This window comes from Engraulis encrasicolus, chromosome 7 (assembly GCF_034702125.1).
Source record: "Engraulis encrasicolus isolate BLACKSEA-1 chromosome 7, IST_EnEncr_1.0, whole genome shotgun sequence".
In the NCBI taxonomy this organism is placed as follows: domain Eukaryota; kingdom Metazoa; phylum Chordata; class Actinopteri; order Clupeiformes; family Engraulidae; genus Engraulis; species Engraulis encrasicolus.
Genome location: NC_085863.1, coordinates 17,244,056 through 17,249,493, shown reverse-complemented (window position 1 = coordinate 17,249,493; position 5,438 = coordinate 17,244,056). Strand labels below are relative to the sequence as shown.

Here is a 5,438-nt window from a genome sequence, read left to right as displayed (position 1 = left end):
TCCACATTTTTCGGGAGCTCAGAAACGATACATGCCTTGCTCTTGGCCTGACTAGAAGCGATGCTGAAGGTGTTGCGTCCCTAGGAGGGTGCTGCCTGGCTAAAACATTGCAGCCAGTTAAACACAGTCCTGTGTTGAGTTAACGTACACTTGACTAAAGGCAGCAGGGCAACTTACTTTTTTACGTTTACATGTAACTGCCTCAAAATGTTTTTACAGCATTTCAAAACCTACACTCTTAAAAAGGCTGGGTCAAAAACAACCCAAATTGGGTTATTTTCTGACCCAGGCCCTGGTTCAGTATTGGGCCTACCCTTTGCCTGGGTTAAAATATTTTAACCCTCAGATTGGGTCATTCCTCTAAACCAACTAAATGGGTCATTCTGACCAAATTGCTGTGTTAAAAGAACCCATTACATGGGTCAGACCTACTACCACATTATTGGGTCATATTGACTTCTTTGTTGGGTTCATATTTTAACCCAATATTGGGTATTTAAATTGCAAGGAGATTTACAAAAAACAATTATGACTTTACATTAGTACATTAAGGTGAAATATACCAGAATTGTTTACCAATACAATTGAGATCAGTTTAAAAAACAAAATACAAGAATGCATAATATTTCAGATCTCTTTTTTTATTGCTGAACAATGTAGATAATTAACAATACATTTCATAAAAGTATACTATAAAGATGCAAATCACAGCAGTGTAGCATTAACACATCATAGCATTGAAGCAATAAAACCTTAATTGAATTTACATGCATCTTTTTAGCCTCTTTGCAAAGATGGGTTATCAGCAAGACTGATCACTCATGACCGAAAAGACTCAACTACATCACAGCAACATTGCTATGACATTACCAAGAGCTTTAAGTAACAGGTTAAAACTCAGTCATTACAATATTGGTGACAGTAAAGTTAAAACATAGGGTCTGCTAAAAGGGGTTAAAGGAAATGGTTCTGTTTTACCAATGATTTCTGTTTTACCAATTTGATTTCAGTGACACTGTACAATTATAGAAATTCAAAAATTTAGTTTCACCTTACCTTTTGTATAGCACAGTGGTTCCCAAACTTTTTTCCCTGCGCACCCCCTTTTACATTTCAGTGTAGTTCTCGCACCCCCTAAGCCAATGTTGCACAGCCGCAAATTTTGAGCAAAACTCATTTCCAATAGACCTGACGTTTTTTTCTGCCATCATTATAATGGAATTTGTTGCATGACAAGTCTAGGAGTTATAAATGACACTTAAAGATGGATACTTCCAGCATACAATTCACCAAACAACATGTAATGTTCATGAATTTTGTGTAAAAACACACATCTCAGCCATTGTTCAGCTCGTGCACCCCCTTGCGGCAGGCAGCGCACCCCCAAGGGGTGCATGCACCCCAGTTTGGGAAACCCTGGTATAGCACACTGTAAAACAGCACATTAAAATGTTTAACCCCTTTGCGAAGAGCCCATGTGCTTTGCACAGAGAATATGTTGCTTTTTAGCTATGAGTAAACAGACCCGCCAGCAGGTCCATCTGCACAAACAGGCTTCTCACCGTACTTTTTGTTAATTACAAACTTTACAGTGCATCCATAACTGTGCTAACAGAGTGGAGTGAACTTAATTGTCCCCAGGTTGAAATTTGTCTTGGTCTCTACAGTCACTACATTCCATACAGTACTTACATAACCAGCATATAACAGAACATAAATAAAAAAACATTGAAAAAACATAGAAAACGTTAAAAAAAAAAACATCAAAGTGTGCACTATATGTCCATGGCAGGTCTATCTGTCATTAACAAACAAGGTATTCCCTGATGGGTGGTTATCCAAATAATACATTTCAAACACAGCATGTATCCAGTCCAAAAGAACTGACAGGGATGTCGCAATTATATTGACAGTTTGTACCTCAGGACCTTGTCTCGTGATCTGGTTTGATTGACATCACTACCCTTTCAAGGATTTAAAGTAGCTGGCTTGTAGATATTAAGGTTCACGTAGTAGATGACCTCCCAAAAGCACGGTGAAGCTGCAGGTTGCATATCCCTCATGGCAGCTCTTGGCATCTCACCACAAGTCTTGAAAAAGCAAAACAAAAGAAAAGTGTAAATGATTAGGCCAAGACATGGCTTTTCCATCTCAGTCATCATAAATATGGTTTAGGTAAATTATATTGTTCTGTATATCTCCTGTACACTTTGTATTTACTTGTGATGTGGGCTTGATTATGTCCTCTTTTGAAAGTCGCTTTGGTTATAAAGCGTCTGCCAAATGCAATGTAATGTAATAATGTAATGTAATGTAATATATATACACACACACACACACACACACACACACACACACACACACACACACACACAGGTATATAAAATGTTATTTCTGACTTGACTGCACCGGAATGACTGTGCCTACCGGTGCCCAAAGAGGAAGACAAAAAGAAAGACAACAAGTTTGAGAGTTTGGCAAACTAGTAGACAGAACATACAGTAAACTGTAGCAAAATTGTCTGAAGTGACACCAGACAGTAGGCATTCCATACACATTCACAGAACCAAAGAACAATATCAGGCCTCATTGTGTGTGTGTGTGAGTGTGTGTGTGCATTAACGCCTGCTGTTGTGCATTGATATAAAAAAACGTACTTCATACATGCTGATGATATCCAAGGGCTTCTTGAATAAGTAGTGTGGCCGCCGACCCAGCTGAGCAGCATTCTTCTCCTTTTACTTGTGTCCTACAGCCAAAAAATAAGCAGTTATTGTGATTGTATTGTTAAAGTCATAGGCCTACAATACAGTTGACATACACATTTATCCTGAACTGCGTTGTTGGGTCCTGACAAACCAGTGGTAGTGAGAACAATATAATTGGATGTTGAAACTAGTAGGGATTTTCCTTTAAATGGACACTGTGCAGGACATGGTCAAAAAAGGTACTGCAACTATGCTGCTCATTGAAACTGGGCTGCCTATTGCCAAATTTAATCTTTGCATGAAAGTTTACTAAGTAATAAACAAATATTTTCTAGCATGGTCCAAGTAGAGTCATTTTTGCAGCTAAAAATGGCTAATTTTGGAAATTCAAAATGGCGGACCATGGAGAAGATCCCCCTTTTCATGTCTGAAAAGTTCAATTTTTCAATTCATAATGAATGCTTAGAATTTGATGGTGGTGGTAAGCATTAATGAAAAAGGTAACATAAGTGAATGGGCAGCATGAATTCTGGAAATAAACAACTAAAAATCTCACACAGTGTCCCTTTAAGGTTGTGTGTGTTTATCTGTGTGTGGTGTAGAGTGGGGTGTGCATGCGCATGTTTTGTACGTGTGTGTGTGTGTGTGCATGTGTGTATGAGCATATGTGTGGTGTGTGTGTGTGTGTGTGTGCGTGTGCGTGCACGCATGGGCTGTTATGCATGACATAAAAAGATCTTACTTCCTACATCCTGATGTTTGAGGACTCCTCGGATAAATAGTGTCACAGACCCAGCAGAGCAGAAGTAATCTTCTTTCATTTGTGTCCTACAGCAGAAAAAGAATGAATAACTATGAGTAATTGGGATTTTACTGTGAAATATATAGTACAACTGGTACCCATGTTTACAATTCTTGGATCATACACTCACATTTCAGTGCCGCGTTCTTCCCTCGATGCAGACACAGCTCCGTACACATTAAGCGGTTTTGGTGCCAGGTCATCACGTCCATCGAGGAACGGACTACCGGAATGACTGTGCCTGCCGGTGCCCAAAGAGGAAGACAAAAAGACAGACAACAAGTTTGAGAGTTTGGCAGACAGATAGACAGAACATACAGTAAACCGTAGCAAAATTGTCTGAAGTGACACCAGACAGTAGGCATTCCATACACATTCACAGCATCAAAGAACAATATCAGGCCAGCTCTCATTGTTAGTGTGTGTGTGTGTGTGTGTGCGCGCGTGTGCGAGCGCATTCACGCCTGCTGTTGTGCATGACATTAAAAACTTACTTCATACATGCCGATGATATCCAAGGGCTTCTTGAATAAGTAGTGTGGCCGACGCCGACCCAGCTGAGCAGCATTCTTCTCCTCTTACTTGTGCCCTACAGCTGAAAAATAAGCAGTTGTTGTGATTTTATTGTTCAAGTAATAAGCCTACAATACAGTTGATACACATTTATCCTGAACTCACTGACTTACATCTCTCAGACAATCCAAATCGGTTTTCATCGGTTTACTTCTTCAGTGACTTAGTTCCAGTTTCCTACACACCCAGCTGTCTTGGTAACCGGTCAGAGGAGAGAAGTCCACCTTATCCAGAGCAGAAGAGATAAAAAAAGACAAAACGTTTCAGAGCTTTGCAGACACACCTTCAAACAGACAACAGACAACCTTAAATAAATGTATGAAAGGCTTTTGTCTCACTACTACACACAACTTTACATTTTTCATTTACATAAACAAAAATATAAACCAACCAGTCCCTTCGTAAATACTGCACAGAGTACAATATCACACACTCACACTAGAACTAAGTTACACACGCACGATTTCATGCAAAGCATGTTGAAGTAGCTGTTGCCTATAGCCACAAATTTCTTTAAACCAGGAAACTTCCCTGTAGCGTCAACAAAGCAACACATCCCTGCTCGTGAATGAAAGAAATTGGATAACTATTCCCTCCGCATTTAAGTAATTTTGGAACACAACGACTGGTGAATGTAAACACGTTTTCCACGCGTAGCCTTCATCCGCATTTATCAAACAGCTACGTAGTAGAGACAAAGATTCTCTGTTCTAAAGCATTAAGAACGTCTCTGGTAGAGATACGACTCTAATCAAGCAAGCAAAGCACATACGAGATAAGAAACGCCAGTTGACACACAAACAATAAACAATTGTCGCGACAACATTTTCTTGCACAGGCAAGCTGCCCAAACACACGATGCGACTTACCACACCTAACATACCGGTAATGCGCGAGCTATCCCTCCCTCTGCCTTTATCAGAGTTCGGACTTGTGAAAGGTGCAAGTCGCAGTGAGCTCGGCCTCGGAAGAACATCGCAGGAGTCAGGAGAAGTCACACAACACAAGCACTTGCTCTCATAAAACTAGTTCTAGTTGACACAGAAAAAGAAGAAAGCCCGTCGACTCCCCTACAGTATGTAGAACTAACATGACACTTGTGGAAACCGAAGACAGCCTTCAGATGCCAGCTTGCGGCCCCCAAACGAAAATGCTGTCGTTAGGCCACACCAATTTAATTTGTTGGTTCTCGGATTTTTTCAGGAAAAAGTTGAAGCGAGAGGGCGAAAAAAAAAAAAAAAAAAAATTGTTGTGTGGTAATGCCACGGATGTAATAAGGGGACTGTTATGTTATACCACCTGTATATCAGCCTCACATGGACCTCCAAAGGAAGGTGCAAGACAGGCAAACACCT

General features: G+C 40.2%; 1 long non-coding RNA gene across 1 annotated transcript; it reads right to left on the bottom strand.

The window, feature by feature from the left end:
* Positions 1-1,787: 1,787 nt before the first annotated feature.
* LOC134452015 (uncharacterized) lies at positions 1,788-4,758 on the bottom strand. The gene is made up of 6 exons (XR_010035333.1): positions 4,197-4,758; positions 4,005-4,105; positions 3,641-3,751; positions 3,451-3,536; positions 2,658-2,749; positions 1,788-2,090 (listed from the first exon to the last, which is right to left on the bottom strand). It is a non-coding gene; the product is annotated as an uncharacterized LOC134452015 (long non-coding RNA).
* Positions 4,759-5,438: the final 680 nt, after the last annotated feature.